General features: G+C 40.3%; 2 long non-coding RNA genes across 2 annotated transcripts; both read right to left on the minus strand.

The window, feature by feature from the left end:
* Positions 1 to 4,818: 4,818 nt before the first annotated feature.
* Positions 4,819 to 10,402, minus strand: LOC117493917. Its single transcript, XR_004557033.1, has 3 exons — positions 10,373 to 10,402; positions 5,683 to 5,805; positions 4,819 to 4,981 (listed from the first exon to the last, which is right to left on the minus strand). It is a non-coding gene; the product is annotated as an uncharacterized LOC117493917 (long non-coding RNA).
* Positions 10,403 to 14,657: 4,255 nt separating this feature from the next.
* On the minus strand, positions 14,658 to 16,227 carry LOC117493433. The gene is made up of 3 exons (XR_004556965.1): positions 16,159 to 16,227; positions 15,991 to 16,071; positions 14,658 to 14,702 (listed from the first exon to the last, which is right to left on the minus strand). It is a non-coding gene; the product is annotated as an uncharacterized LOC117493433 (long non-coding RNA).
* Between the last annotated feature and the right edge of the window lie 1,001 nt (positions 16,228 to 17,228).

Raw genomic sequence — 17,228 nt, forward strand, 5'->3', positions numbered from 1 at the left:
GACAGTACTCTTCAAAGGGTTCACGAAATATGACTACTACTCTTACTGTTTAACATTGTGGGTTACTTAATGTTACTTCATGTTAAGGCTAATAAAAATGACAAGGCTGTAATGCTAACTAACGTGCTAGCTACTAGCTAACTTGATCCACACACTCCTCTTTCATCAGACGGGAAGCAAAAGAACGAGCAAGACCCATTGCTGGTATAATAACAACCTGGTACTAAGCACACAGGCATCTTGTGAAAGTGGCTCAGTCAGTAGGGGCTTGGACTGGGAGCCGTAGGGTCGCTGGTTCAAGTCCCCGACCAGACCTAAATATGGAGTGTGGACTTCTACTTGGAGAGGTCCCAGTTCACCTCCTGCCCTGCCGTGGTGCCCTTGAGCAAGGCACCGGACACCCCCCTTCCCCCCCCACTCCCATTGCTCCCCGGGCGCTGTACAATAGCTGCCCACTGCTCCTAGTACTAGACTCCTTGTACTAGGATGGGTTAAAAGCAGAGGCCAAATTTCACTGTGTGTGCTGTGTGCTCTGCATGTGTGACCATTAAAGAGGGTTTCATCCCTCCCTATTCTATTCTATCTATAGCCAGCGCCATATAGATAGATTCTATCTATATGGCGCTGATCGTATATATACGGGTATTATACGTATATCGTAGTGTCTCAATTGTGACATCACTTACGCGACTCTGGGATTTGTAGTCTTTCTAGTTACGTATTTTTCATAGTCTTATATTTCAACAGTTTTACGACCAAACTGTGACTTTTTTGACATGGAAATGATTTTTTAAGATTGACAAACATCATATGTGTAATTCATGGCACAATTCAAACGGGATCGAAAGATAAGTTTTTCTCTCCCCATTGACTTCAATGCATAATTTTTCCGAAATAAGGTCCCATTACCCGGAAGTAAGTGGGCGTGACTTCGCCACTCTATAGCGGGCCCTCTGTGAATCGCAGAGAGGCCCGCTATAGTAACTGACATTCAAACAGAGACTGAACAGGCAGATTCGAAGGATTTATTTCTTTGGAAATGTTATTTATTAAATCAAGTTTTTTTTTCGGTTAAAACTAATGAAAAATATAACAAAAATAATATTAAAAAATATATATATTTAAAAAATATATATTTTTTTTTAATGTTTTTAAATATTATTTTTGGAATATCTTTAGGCCCTCACAGAGGGCCCTGACGGCTCGCCACTGAACAACTAATAATTAACTCACCTAACTCACCTAATAAGATCATAAGACTCGCGCATGCGCAATGCATATTCGCATATTGGCCAGCCGTCTAGACCATAGATATATATAAATCTATATGTGTTTATATATATCTATGGTCTAGACGGTCTAGACGTCAAGTGTCCTAGTTGGGTTGCCGTACGGAGTTGTGCAATATGGCGGACCATCTCGCACATGCGCATAACATCTCGCACATGCGCATAACAACATGGTGATGTTTTTGTAAATGATTACATGTCTTATTTAGCACAGACTATGATCCAGACTATGATCCTATCCGTGACATATGGATCTTAACAAAGATCCGCTATACATTAGTACCAGACATACTGTACATTGTGATGATTGACATTATTCACCCACGGATCTATGGTGGGGTATTGTTCCGCACGGACATTTTAGTGAACCAGACCAGCTGTTTCCGCCGGGTCTTCGCTTCCCGGGCATGAAGTTGTTTACATGTGTGTTCAGATGCTAAATAAAGTTTAGCTTGTACTTTTGATACCCCGCCTCCGACTCCCGTCTCTCGGCACCACAACATCCAGTTTACTGTATTTCACATGAGCGATGTCGAACATTGAAAAGTCCTTATAAAATGTCTGTTATTAGATCAGTACTTTTCTTATATGACTATTATTGACTTGAACACTGAGAATGTATTTATTAACTTCAGACATTTGAAATATTTGAAATCAGATGAAAACAAACTGTAACGGACCCTGCCGTGTTATCTATGATTAATATGCCTTACTGTACATTCATAATTTCAAAACATTCAAAAGCATTAAATAAAAAGTCATGAAAGAGATAAGGAGGAGAAAAGGTTTAAGGAAAGTAAGCAAGGAATACAGAATGTTTCGTTATAATTTGCAGCGACTTGGTCATTGTGGGGAAAAATAACACCCATCCTGATCGTTTCAATGAAGTTGAATACAGAATATTCATATTTGTCAGTGATTTCATGTCAATTCGGCGAACATAAACATCAATGATGATGATTACATTAGGATTAAAAATCGGGAGAGCCGGCTCGTTCGTTTTTTTCGACTAAACAACATTATTTTGTTAAATAACAACATGGTGATGTTTTGTAAATGATTACATGTCTTATTTAGCACAGACTATGATCCTATCCGTGACATATGGATCTTAACAAAGATCCGCTATACATTAGTACCAGACATACTGTACATCCAGTTTGTCGAAGACTCCACACATGACTCCAGTGTGGAACCCCACTGCACCCCCTGGTGGATCAATGATCCATTGCAGCTGGCTTCACAATAATTAAATGTATTTATCATGGGGGCGGTATCAAGTCAGACTGGGGGCCGGCCGGCCATCACGGAACGTGCACGAACCAATCACGACCCTCGCGTTTTAAACTGTCCAAAATAAGACGCTCCATCTGTAACTGCTGTCTGTGCAATTTACTCTGCGAGTTGGCGGACTTTATTTTGCTTACTTTAGCATCATTTTTCATGGTGGGGCTAAGCCATTTCTTGGTATGGCTGTAGCCTACCCCAGCCATACCCTGGCGCCGCAACTGTCTGGCTCCCACCTCCACCTGTCTCCAATATATACAATTACACCAGGTGCTCTACTCACCCAGTGCCCAAACATGCCTTCAAAATAAAAGCATAGAAACTACTTTAACTTATGACGCTAACTCAGAATACATTTACAATAAACACTATAAACAGCAAGAAAATAAATGTTAAAGTATTAAATAATATAAAGAGATATATAGCTCCAACAGATAGTGTTGGAGCCAATTTGCTTTGGGTTGTGCACAGGGTTTGTTTATGTGTGTGTGAACGCGTCATCATCCAATCTGCGCACCTGGGAGCACGGGAGGTAATTAACCTATATATATATATATGGGCACGGGTGATCAGCTGGGATGAGAGGTTAGAGAGGAAGCCACACGTTTGTCAACCGTGTTGACCGTGATTGTTTGTGTCTGAGTGTGTGCGTGATCGTTATGTTTTAAACAAGATTTTAGATACGCGAGTCTTAAAAGAACATTTTAACCATGGACAAGTAAATAAAGCATTACAGATTACGTCATGGTGGACCTCATCCTTCACAACAACACGCGTTGGGAAACTCTGACTGCTAACCTCCATGAGTGGCCTTTTTTGATGAGCGATCGCCGCTACAGATAGTTTAACATTATTTAGTTCAGTCAATGATACAGTTCTAAACTCCTGGTCAGCCCCAAAGAGTTTGCCTGTGTTAGACACCATTTCTTTACAGGCTGTTTCGTTTCTCCAAACTGTTTAGGGTAACAAACAGGACTATTTGTGGTTTTAGTTTACCTTTGGAATCACCATGCTTTTTAAGAATGCAGTAATTGCTTCTTTAAATGACCCTACCTTGATAAACGACTTGACTGTCCAACAAGGCAATCTACATTCTTCATTGGTGTATGAAAAGTCTTATTATTATATAGTGGAGGATGATCCTGATTAATTGCATTAAATTAAAATGTGTGGTATAATGTTTCCAATATGGGCATTATTCCTGTTGGAGAGAAGACTAACTTTTTTCTTTCTATCCATTGATCTTTGCTTGCACTTCTTCAGCATTTCTAAGTGCTTCTCCTTCTCCAGTCTCAGCTGCTCCTCACGCAGCCTGGAACATGATGCAGTACAAGAGAACAAGGTTTAACCTGACAGAGCTCATCACACAACCGCACCTCTCTACACGTTGTTAATAAAACATTTACTTTAGTGACTGGCCTGCAACATATGACACTAAAAAAAGCTCATTTGCAAACTTCCCATTTTTTTTCGGCACTTTCTTTATTAGTCTAGTTGCCACATCATAGAGTCCTATTGTGAACCCGTAAATATTGAGTACCACAACGTTTTCTGTTAGAACTGTATAGTACGGGTCCCCAGCACATACAAACTGCCGGATGCTAACTTTAGTACAGACACTAGTTAAAAAATGGGCAGATTTGGAACATTTCTGAGTGGTTTTGGGGGTTATTGAGGAGTACATTTCTGACATTTTCAGGATCAAAAATGTCAGTTTTAACCAGAAAATGCCAATCTTTGTACTCTCTGTGGGCTGATTTGATTAATTTTGGGTGGGTTTAGAAGATTTAGGGGACTCTGGATCATTTGGATAGGACAGACTGCATATTTAAGATAAATTGTCTGCAGTAGGGATAATAACCAGCCTGTCACAGAGAGTACACATATTGCCACCTTCTGGTTAAAACTGCTATTTTTGATCCTGACAATGTCAGAAATGTCCAGGTTCACATTGCTGGCAACTACACTAATCATATCAACTGCAGTGAATACAAACACACCCTTTGAAAAGGTTTAATGTCATATCATTTCCATTTACAACATATGTGAATACTCTAGTGCAAATAGTAAAACACTCAGAAAAGGAAACAAAGGATTATGTACATGTTGGGTGAAATATATGACCTGACCCCTCATACACTCTCTCATTCAAAGCATACATACTGGGATCCACCTTTAACTCCAGGCTCATAAACACAGACCTGCCCCTCCTAATGCTGTCCTTGATCAGCCTCAGTGTCTCCAGGTTCTCTTTAGGGATGCTCTCCAAGAACTGGAGCTGTAAACATGCACGGTGTTCAAACACTGGTCAGCTTCTCCAAGGTGCTGAGGCAGGTCGGATGGGAGTCCACGCAGCAGCGATACACTTCAGTTATCTTCACACCCAGAGCATCTGACATCATATCCTGTAGGTAGTGAACAGACAGAAACACATAGAAAACATCTCAATGAGATGCTGCAGGCCACACCCCTCTGCAAAGTCTTTTGTCATATTTTTACATTTGATATGGATGGATCAGGACAGAAAGAGAGCGACTGTTTGTTCCTGAACGTTCTGTGTCTCTTAACACAGAGGGGACACATGTGTGTATAAAAGACATGAACAAGTGGACTTTGAATAATAGGCGACCTTAAAGTCACAGGCTCCTCGAACAATGCAACATAAAACAAAACGAAACAAAAACAATAAAAAGTAGTGCAGGAAGGAACAGAGAAGAAATCAAATAGTGCAAGAGAATGTTGCAAGACTAATGTGCAAGTAATGCAGGAGAAGTTAACTATAAGTCAAATCAAATAAGATGAGCTAAAGACAGAATGTAATATTACATTCTGTACAGTGAAATAAAATACTGTTTATTGTAATAATAGATCAATATTTCAGATGCAAACAGATTGATGGTATAGAGTGGTAGCAGTCTAATGGCCGGTGGGGTGAAACTGTCCCTGAGTCTGCTGGAATGTGTGCTGCGTTGAGATAGGATACCACTTTAGATGATTTCTTGCTTTTTTGTTTTCCTTTTTAAATTGTAGGTTAAATCAAATGAAAGCGCATCCTTCAGAGTTCTACTCTGCAGTATCTAACGTACAGTACACTGGGCTTCCTTACGTGGTCCTTTAACGAGTCGTCGAGCTGAACCTTCCTTTGAGCGTGGCGGCTCTCTCCAGGTCGCTGGCGATCCTGTCCTTCATCTCGTCCAGCTGCAGCGTAAGTTTCTCATCATCCTCTTCCCTGCACACACACAGGGGAGAGAGACATCCATCACTTTATTGTCACATGCTGGTCACAGCTTAGTATTCTAGCACTTCATGTTTTTTCTTTTGAACATTTATTAAAACAAGTTCCTTGACAGCCAGTCTCACACAACATGGTAAAGTGTTGGGAAAATACTGAATGTCCTCTTCCAATATGAGAGTACACATAATAACAAAGGTATCCCAACTGTAGCTGTGTACATGACATGTCATTGTCATATGTACACCAGTCGTGTTTTCTCTATGATATTATGTTGAAATATGAGCTCAATGACTCTAAACAGTAATGATAACGCCACAAAATGCAGATTCAAACTAAAGTAATAAGCCTGTTTTCAAAATGTCAGAAGTAGAAAGTACCGGTAATTGTGTTAAAATTGTAAGGAGTAAAAAAAAAAGATGTCCTGTCTTGGGTCTTAGTAATAGAGGAGAGGCGATTATTACCCTCGTCCAAACACGTATTTACTGATAAACAAAATCATAACTGTTACTCAGTGTGATTGGCTGCTTCACATCCCTCACAACGGAATAGGAATTATCATTTCTTGATCTTATGAAAAGTTACACTAAGATATTGAACCTTATTATCTGAGCATTGACTGTCATCTCAGTCCTGGGAACACCCGACATGTGTCTCAGAACATGGCGTCCCCGGAAGTCCGTATTTGATCTTTTTCAATTGTATTGGTTGGTTTGTGGGTTGTTTTAGGTTCCCTTAGTCCCGTTTTTTACTTTACATGTTTTTGTATTGTACATGCCCTCTTTTTTTGTCTTAATAATACATTTAGTTTGTTGTCTTTTGTTAAAGCTCATTGACTTCAGAAGGAAGAGGAGGTTTCAACAGCCCCCTGTGCATTCTGGGAGAGGACGTTGTTGTGGTGAAGGGACTACAGGTACTGGGAGTGCACCTGTCTCTTTTTTCTATACCCCACAGCTGCTTTTGCACAGTGAAGTAAAAAGATATGATTCTACACTGTATTTTAGTGAACATGTATTGTTGAACTGTTTTATGTAATCACAACGGTTTTGGGTAATTATATATAGAATAGGAATGTTATTCTTACTTTCAAACTCACTGATCCAGAGATTCTGTGTTCCAACACACCAACCTTGTCTGTTTTTACCCCTAAAAACAGATGTCGTCATTAAGGTCGTGTAAAGACAACATTACACATCGCTTCTTATCATCCCTAGAAGCCAGATGCTGTTTTTAAGTCGTTAAAGACATCGTTAAATAGGTGAAGAACGCATGGGAAGGGAATGTGGTGTAGATAAGGTGGAGATAAACGTTGACTTTTGACCTGGTGAAATTTAGGATCTCACTCTCTGTTCGGAACTCTGATTGACCTCGACCAGAAGTGTGAATCCAGCCAATCAGGACACTTGGGGAGGTGAGCAGTTTAAACAGCCTCCTCCCCAGGGTTCTCTAATTCGCTTGGGAGAAAATGGGAAGGAAGAGTCGACAAAATCTCCCGCCCCAAAGATAGATATGAATACTGATGTTTTGAGTGTGAAGTCGCTTTTGGTTTGGTGAGTTTGTTGGTCCTGATATCTGTGTCCGCAATCGCATCACAAACCTGAAGTCCAATTTCTTTTGGTTTGATGAGTTTGATGGTCCTGACGCCTTTATCCGCATCGCATCACATACCCGAAAGTCCGGAGTACTCGAGTACTCTGTATAACTTGTATATGTGTTTGGTTTCCTACCAGAAGTAAACTCAGATAATTTGTTATAACTTTGATTCCGGTGTTTTCAATTCCTTTCTTAATTTAATAGAGATCCAGCCTCATCCAACGAACGGCGCGTAGCAGAGGTGTTCTGCTCCAACAACAGTTGTAATTAATATATAATACCATGCCAATAAGTGTCTGTAGTACATTTTCTATATATTTCTGTAGCTTAGTGAGATTGTATATTGTAGACTTTAGAGTATTCAATGTATTCGTTATAATTGTGTATTATTTAAATACTCTAGTGATATATGTCCTTTCTATTGTGGAATTTGTATATACTTGCTGCTAGTGTCACTTTTAATTTTATTTGTATCTTATCTATCTTTTTTATATTTGTAACTTGTCGAATGCATGATAACACTTGCTGCTGTGACAACATGATTTCACAATTTGGGATGAATAAAGTATTCATCCACCTAACCTCAGGATAAATCATGCTTACATTTTCCTAGAAATGGTCTCTATGTCCTGCATGAGCTCCTTCAGTGGCGACTCATCCACCCAGTATGAATCGCGAGTCAGTGACAAGACCTGATCTGTAAACTCTGTCACCAGGTCCAGTATCTGGTGGGCTTCAGAGAAGAGCTCCAGCTTATCCTGCAGGGGGGGGGGGGGGAGGACACTGTGAACATTGCAAATAAACACTCAAGACACAATGAGGTAGAGCAGCAGGAAATCTGACCTCATCCACGTTACTATCCGTGACCCTGCAATGCCAAAGACAGGGTTTGTGCTGGAGACAGATGAAGATGCACCGAGCCCTGTGAAGTGCCTTCATAACCTAAAGTATTCATCTGTTTGCATCTGACCATTTATTTATTTTATTATATATCACTACAATAAACAATACATTTGATTTTATTTACTTGTCTATCTTATTCTATTTACATGTATATGTCTTGTGCATTTACTTGGTTTTTGTTTTGTGTTCTATATAGGAAATAAGTATTTGATCCCTTGCAGACTTTGTAAGTTTGCCCACTTACAGAGAAATGAACAATCTATCATTTTAATGGTAGGTTTATTTTAACAGTGAGAGTAAGAATATACAAAAGAAATCCAGAAATTGACATTATATAAAAGATGAAAATGTATTTGCATATAACCGTGGGAAATAAGTATTTGATCCCCTTGCAACCAACAATTATTCTGGCTCCCACAGAGACATAAGTCCTCTTCCTTTAGGAAAGTACTCCTAATCAACTTGTTACCTGTATAAAAGACACCTGTCCACAGAATCAATAAATCAGATTCCAACCTCTCCTCCAGGGGCCAGACTAAAGAGCTGTCTAAGGACCTCAGGGACCAGACTGTAGACCTGCACCAGGCTGGGACTGGCTACAAGACCATCAGAAAGCAGCTTGGTGAGAAGGAGACCACTGTTGGTGCCATTATTCAGAAATAGAAGAAACACAAAAAGAGCATCACTAGCCGCGTTCACACCGGAGTACTTTTCACCGTACTTTTCACCGTACTTTTCGCGTTTAGTTCCGTGAGTACCCCTTATGTCGCGTTCAAACAGGGGAGATGGGGTCTAGCCTTCTGGTATTTGTCAAAAGTCTTGCTGCGTCTGTCATTTACCTCAGTCTTTTCTCCTGAGTTCATTGTACTCTTCATCGCTCTCTGTCTCTGAGGATGGAGGAAAGATAATTGCAATATGAAGTCAGCAATCATTTCCAGTCATAATTAATGCCACTGCAACATTTAACATGCTCTCTGATCCAGAGATTCTGTGTTCCAACACACCAACCTTGTCTGTTTTACCCCTAAAAACAGATGTCGTCATTAAGGTCGTTAAAGACAACATTACATCGCTTCTTATCATCCCTAGAAGCCAGATGCTGTTTTTAAGTCGTTAAAGACATCGTTAAATAGGTGAAGAACGCATGGGAAGGGAATGTGGTGTAGATAAGGTGGAGATAAACGTTGACTTTTGACCTGGTGAAATTTAGGATCTCACTCTCTGTTCGGAACTCTGATTGACCTCGACCAGAAGTGAATCCAGCCAATCAGGACACTTGGGGGAGGTGAGCAGTTTAAACAGCTCCTCCCCAGGGGTTCTCTAATTCGCTTGGGAGAAAAATGGGAAGGAAGAGTCGACAAATCTCCGCCCCAAAGATAGATATGAATACTGATGTTTTTGAGTGTGAAGTCGCTTTTTGGTTTGGTGAGTTTGTTGGTCCTGATATCTGTGTCCGCATCGCATCACAAACCTGAAGTCCAATTTCTTTTTGGTTTGATGAGTTTGATGGTCCTGACGCCTTTATCCGCATCGCATCACAAACCCGAAAGTCCGGAGTACTCGAGTACTCTGTATAACTTGTATATGTGTTTGGTTTCCTACCAGAAGTAAACTCAGATAATTTGTTATAACTTTGATTCCGGTGTTTTCAATTCCTTTCTTAATTTAATAGAGATCCAGCCTCATCCAACGAACGGCGCGTAGCAGAGGTGTTCTGCTCCAACAACAGTTGTAATTAATATATAATACCATGCCAATAAGTGTCTGTAGTACATTTCTATATATTTCTGTAGCTTAGTGAGATTGTATATTGTAGACTTTAGAGTATTCAATGTATTCGTTATATTGTGTATTATTTAAATACTCTAGTGATATATGTCCTTTCTATTGTGAATTTGTATATACTTGCTGCTAGTGTCACTTTTAATTTTATTTGTATCTTATTCTATCTTTTTTATATTTGTAACTTGTCGAATGCATGATAACACTGCTGCTGTGACAACATGATTTCACAATTTGGGATGAATAAAGTATTCATCCACCTAACCTCAGGATAAATCATGCTTACATTTTCCTAGAAATGGTCTCTATGTCCTGCATGAGCTCCTTCAGTGGCGACTCATCCACCCAGTATGAATCGCGAGTCAGTGACAAGACCTGATCTGTAAACTCTGTCACCAGGTCCAGTATCTGGTGGGCTTCAGAGAAGAGCTCCAGCTTATCCTGCAGGGGGGGCGGGGGGAGGACACTGTGAACATTGCAAATAAACACTCAAGACACAATGAGGTAGAGCAGCAGGAAATCTGACCTCATCCACGTTACTATCCGTGACCCTGCAATGCCAAAGACAGGGTTTGTGCTGGAGACAGATGAAGATGCACCGAGCCCAGTGAAGTGCCTTCATAACCTAAAGTATTCATCTGTTTGCATCTGACCATTTATTTATTTTATTATATATCACTACAATAAACAATACATTTGATTTTATTTACTTGTCTATCTTATTCTATTTACATGTATATGTCTTGTGCATTTACTTGGTTTTTGTTTTGTGTTCTATATAGGAAATAAGTATTTGATCCCTTGCAGACTTTGTAAGTTTGCCCACTTACAGAGAAATGAACAATCTATCATTTTAATGGTAGGTTTATTTTAACAGTGAGAGTAAGAATATACAAAAGAAATCCAGAAATTGACATTATATAAAAGATGAAAATGTATTTGCATATAACCGTGGGAAATAAGTATTTGATCCCCTTGCAACCAACAATTATTCTGGCTCCCACAGAGACATAAGTCCTCTTCCTTTAGGAAAGTACTCCTAATCAACTTGTTACCTGTATAAAAGACACCTGTCCACAGAATCAATAAATCAGATTCCAACCTCTCCTCCAGGGGCCAGACTAAAGAGCTGTCTAAGGACCTCAGGGACCAGACTGTAGACCTGCACCAGGCTGGGACTGGCTACAAGACCATCAGAAAGCAGCTTGGTGAGAAGGAGACCACTGTTGGTGCCATTATTCAGAAATAGAAGAAACACAAAAAGAGCATCACTAGCCGCGTTCACACCGGAGTACTTTTCACCGTACTTTTCACCGTACTTTTCGCGTTTAGTTCCGTGAGTACCCCTTATGTCGCGTTCACACCAAAAATCGTACTTAATCTCGGGTACTTTTACCCCCATTTTTAGAGCCCGCTGGGAGAGCGTACTTTTCTGTGGGTGAAAAGTGCCCCAAAAGTGCCCCAGTGCTGATTGGCTGGGCGAATTGCAAACCACGCCCGTACAACTGTGAAAATGTTGTGTGGAGACGCCATTGTTTTTCCTCGCTACAAAAACAAACCCAACGCACCAACGGAGCGTTGGGTTTGTTTTTGAAAGCAGTTATGGCAAGCATCAAGAAATTATGAGGAGGTGTCGGCGCTTCTGGAGATCTACGCCGAGGACGCGACCCAGGGAATGCTACTGAAGCCAGTTCAGTAGCTTTCACTCGACCTGGGAATCGTGCACAGCCGGCTAAAAATAAAGAAACTCAGGACTACAAACGGCGGATTCAGTGGCCAACGATGACTACCACGACGAAGGTAAAATCAACTACATGCACTGGGGTTTTAATCTGCACAATAATGGTCTCAGATGTACTTTTATTTGCTCAGTAGATCAAGCTAGCCATGCTAGCCATAATAGGCTAACACCGGCCCCGAGCTAGCTACATCTAGCTAGCTAGATATTCTCGGCCGCTATGAAAACGTTTTGACTTGTGAATAACTGTGCAGTGTTTCTGTAATTTGCTTCACTAACTCATGGCACTAATCGTCTGTTTCAGGCGAGGATGGACAACTCTCGGGATTGGAAACAAGCGAGCTTTGCATTCTAGATCACAGCGCTTGGTCGTCCTCCTTACCAGCAACCAAACGCAAAGGTACACACACTGTAACTTTGTCTTGAAAGAACGTTACGCATCGAACTGATGTTCACAATCATGTTTATTTCATAATATTCATCATATTTTATGTTTAACTTGCCTCAACAACATTAAACAAAGTTCAAGCATACATGAAGCACTCTTCAAAAAGGAACAATCCTCCGTGTTTGAACCTCTTAAATCGCTGCATAGCCGATTTATTTGGACTGGATTATCCCAGAGAGGCTAAACATTCTTTATAACACAGTTTCAGATTTGTGAAACCTTTAATTCTATTTGTGAAAATACAAAAAGAGAGATTTTAGTGCTTTTTCGCATCCTGGCCACATTAGACCAGGTCCTGATCTAAAACCACTATACCTAGACTCATCAAATCTGGACTGGATTATCCCAGAGAGTCAAAAGATTCTTTATAACACAGTTTCAGATTTGTGAAACCTTAATTCTATTTGTGAAAATACCAAAAAAACATTCCTAGTATGTTGTAAAACTACATGGCGACTAAACAGATCTTGTATCTTGCTTATTTTCCCCTCTTAGGAAAGCGGACACGGGATGCGAATTTCTTTGACACCGCCCAGGCGTTGGAGGACCGGCGTGCCGTGGTGAAAGAGTCGATGTACGGGGATCAGATGGTGCTGTTCACCAAGGCCCAGGAAACGGAGGACAAGATGCTCACCAGTTCATTTTATATTATTGTTATTACTGTTATTATATAGTCTTGATACAACTGACACTTTATTTTATATTGATAATGTTAATTTACATGTACAACTTCTATTTTATTTACATTAAAATGTGAACTTCTATTTACTGTTAAACAGATCCTGTAGCTTGCTTATTTCTCCTGACACTTTATCTTAAGTGACCGTAGCATCCTATACATCACATGTAAGTGATTATTCTGATACCATCATGTTTCATCGGTTATAAACTGGCAAAGCTTTATTTGTCATTTATTTATCATCAATGCTGCAACCTTGTGGAGGAATGGCAGGGGCACATACACAAATATGATAATTTATATCATTTTAAATATTATTTGACCTAAAACTAAATGTTTTTATGATTGTCCTCTGAGGAGGACATGGGGATTTGCAAACTTTTAATTCCCCCCCCCCATTTTACACAACACAAAATGGAGTCCACTATGGGCCGAAACTAACATGTATGTTTATGGCAGACGGATGCAGTGGGTCTCAGGAAGATAAATAATAACGGTGGGTTTGCTGCTGAGCCTATTTACTGTGCATACAACACACCTGGCACAGTTTATTGTTATTATATTGCCACACTGTACACTATTGTAATGTTGCCTGTCTTGACTGGAAAATAAAAGAGAAACAAAAGCACTGTACAAAAGATCATCTTTATTGTCAAAATGTTTACAATCTACACGCTGTTCAGATGCCTCATAAAGCTGGGTCGCCGGTAAGGCAGTCCATTCGTCCCTGTACTCATTACTTTCACAAAGGTTATGTAATATGCAACATGCTGCCACCTGGAATGTGATCTTGTCCATCTTGCAGTCGTTTCTTTTCATCAAGCACCGCCACCTGCCCTTCAGTCTGCCAAAAGCGTTCTCCACCACCACTCGTGCTCGGCTTGTTTTGTTATTGTACGCAAGTTGCTCAGGCTGCATTAACTCAGTTACAAAGCTGTATAACATGAGCACAAACAGCACAACTTCAGTCGACTCCATCTCCATCATGTCTGAGGTCGGAAGGTAAACAACAGACGCCTAATGTACAGCGAGTGGGTGGGCGTCGCAGTATACGCGGGAAGTTTTTCTTCTTCTTCTCTTGTTTTGCAGCGGATTGCAAACAACTTTAAGGTGCATACCGCCACCTACTGTACGTGGTTTGTGGCCTGCCAGTAAAGCCAAAGCAGAAGAAGAAGAAGTGACGTCAGCGGCTCATTTGCGTAATCTTCCCTCAGGGAAAAGTACTCCGGTGTGAACGCGATCTGTACTAAGTGCCCTGGGGTTAAAAGCGCCGGGGCTCTTAGTGCCGGAACTAAGTACAGGAAAGTACTTGGTGTGAACGCGGCTAATGGCCCTCGGTCTGGGGCTCCACACAAGATCTGGCCCCCTGGGGTATTGATGATCATGAGAAAGGTGAGGGATCAGCCCAGAACTACACAGGAGGAACTTGTTAATGATCTCAAGGCAGCTGGGACCACAGTCACCTAGAAAACTATTGGTATCACACTACACACCATAATGGATCAAATCCTGCAGCACCTGAAGGGCCTTCTCAAGAAGAACATGAAAAGCCGTCTGAAGTTTGACAACGAACCTCTGAATGATTCAGAGAAGGCTTGGGAGAAGGTGATGAGGTCAGATGAGACCAGCATTGAGATCTTTGGCATCAACTGGACACGCCGTGTTTGGAGGAAGAGAGATGCTGACTGTAACCCCAGAACACCAAATATCTGTTATATTCAGGCCGGATCTCATCAAACATGGGAGGCTCCCTATGAAGAAGAAAGAGTACGTTTGGATCTATGTTCAGTGCAGATGAGTATGTCTGAAACAGCTCGTGTTTATTTATAAAACCTTTTCAAAGCACCTAATGGTTCATATCTGTTTGCATACACACCATGGGCAGAGGTGGAAAGTCACGTTACTGAAGTACTGTACTAAAGAATCATTTTGCGACACTTGTACTTTACTTGAGTATTTCAATTTGTTGCTACTTTGTACTTCTACCCCACTACAATTCAAAGGGAAATATTGTACTTTTACTCCACTACATTTATTGAAAAGCTTTAGCTGCTTTTACTCTTTAAGTCACAAGAGTCAAATTATTTAAATATTAAACAAAAACTAAATCTACATGTCTATGTTTGTCTACAACAGTAAAATACTCCTTGATGCAACAATATTATCGAGACATGTATAAATATCATTATATACACACATTAAGGCACTTCTTCTGCACCATAATTACTTTTACTTTTAAAATGTAAGTACATTTAGCTGAGAATACTTTGGTACATTTACTTAAGTAAGACTTTGAATGCAGGACTTTTACTAGTAAAAAAGTATTTTGACAAAGATGTATTGGTACTTTTACTCAAGTAAAGCATCTAAATACTCAACACAGTCTCACGGCATTTCGTGTTATAGTCACGAAATTAATCTATTGATTCGTGTTCACCAACACGATTTCGCCATTTTTTTCGTGTCACACAGAACGATTTTAAAAGCAATGTAAATAATAACAAATTAGAAGGAAAAACAGATAAAAAAAATTACAGATTTCAGTATTCTGACACAGAACGATTTTAGAAGCAATGTATTTCTATTGGTAGTATGTTTCGTGCCTGCACCAAATAATAACAAATTAGAAGGAAAAAAAGATGACATCAAATACAGATTTCAGTATTCTGAGGCTCTGAGCCCCATTTCTTTTCCTCACGGACGGCAACAAAACTCAGACATTATACAATTTAAAATAAAAAGGGATAGGGTTAGGCTTAGGGTAAGATATTGAGTAAGAACATGTTTTTATGAACCACACAGCTTCTGATATTTCAAGACCCGACCGGACAAAAAGACGTGGTGCAGGCACGAAACATACTACCAATAGAAATCGTGTTGGTGAACACGAATCAATAGATTAAATTAATTTCGTGACTGTAACACGAAATGCCGTGAGACTGGGTTGGAATACTTCTTCCTCCACTGTTCACAAACAGCGTGGGGCAGATGTACACATACTGTATTTATGTTAAATTCACAATGTTAGCATAAGCCTACCTTTTATTAGTCCTTATTTGATCGGTTAACTCCTCATTGGCAGAATACATCTCCTGTTTGGCCTTGCCTTGTCTTTCAGAACTGATAACGGAGACAAGATTACAACATTAGATCAATATATTGTATCCAGTCTTAAGTTACAATGACAGAGAATCCACTGCTGCTCACAATATTCTGGCATTCTCGGATGTCTCCTCAAACTTCTTCTGGCACTGTTCAGAGATGTAATTCACTTCTTTAAAGTCATATTCAAGCTTTTGCACATCTGCCCTCTTTTTAAGACAGGCTTTCGTCAACTTCTTAGCCTTTGACCTGCCGGTCTTTAGAGACTCCTGTGGATGGAAGGATGAGGGGCAAAAGAGAGTTGCAGCTCATTAATGAGAGGGAGGGGGTCATCAGGGAAGAATTAACACGTTATGTTAAATTGATCATTTTCATTCAATTGAGATTATGTTGAACACATAGGAACACCAGCACAGTACAGCTTCGCTTCACTCTATGGAAACATTTAGTTAAACCCTGGCAGCAATCAGAGACGTCTGAGACTGCGGACAGGCTCATATGGGCACAACAATTCAGGGAGGTAATCAGGAGCCAACCCGTTAAGAGCTTTAAAAGTAATCAGTGAAATCTTAAAACAAATTGTAAAACAGACAGGTCGCCAGTGAAGAGAGACTAAAACAGGGGAGATGGGGTCTAGCCTTCTGGTATTTGTCAAAAGTCTTGCTGCGTCTGTCATTTACCTCAGTCTTTTCTCCTGAGTTCATTGTACTCTTCATCGCTCTCTGTCTCTGAGGATGGAGGAAAGATAATTGCAATATGAAGTCAGCAATCATTTCCAGTCATAATTAATGCCACTGCAACATTTAACATGCTCTCTGATCTTATTCTCAACCACCTTGTTCATTTAGGAATGTCTTCTGCCACATTTTATCCATGTCTGAAAGAAGCATTAGATTATTATAATTATAGTTATTTTTTACAGTAGATACTTATGGCGCGTTTCCACTACACGGCCTCGCTCGGCCCCGCTCGGTATGGCTGGGCCGCGATTGGCCTCGTTAGGACCAGCTCACTTTATGGCGCGTTTCCATTACAGTTTAGGAACTGGGGTAGTATCTATAGTAACGCAGTGTAGGCGGAGCGACGCTGCTTAAAACTGCCGTGACGTCATCTTCAATGCGACACAACAATGGAGATGTGAAAGCGATCGTTTGCTTGTTTTTTGCTGTGTGGTT

The sequence above is a fragment of the Trematomus bernacchii genome, unplaced genomic scaffold, assembly GCF_902827165.1.
Source record: "Trematomus bernacchii unplaced genomic scaffold, fTreBer1.1, whole genome shotgun sequence".
Lineage (NCBI taxonomy): Eukaryota > Metazoa > Chordata > Actinopteri > Perciformes > Nototheniidae > Trematomus > Trematomus bernacchii.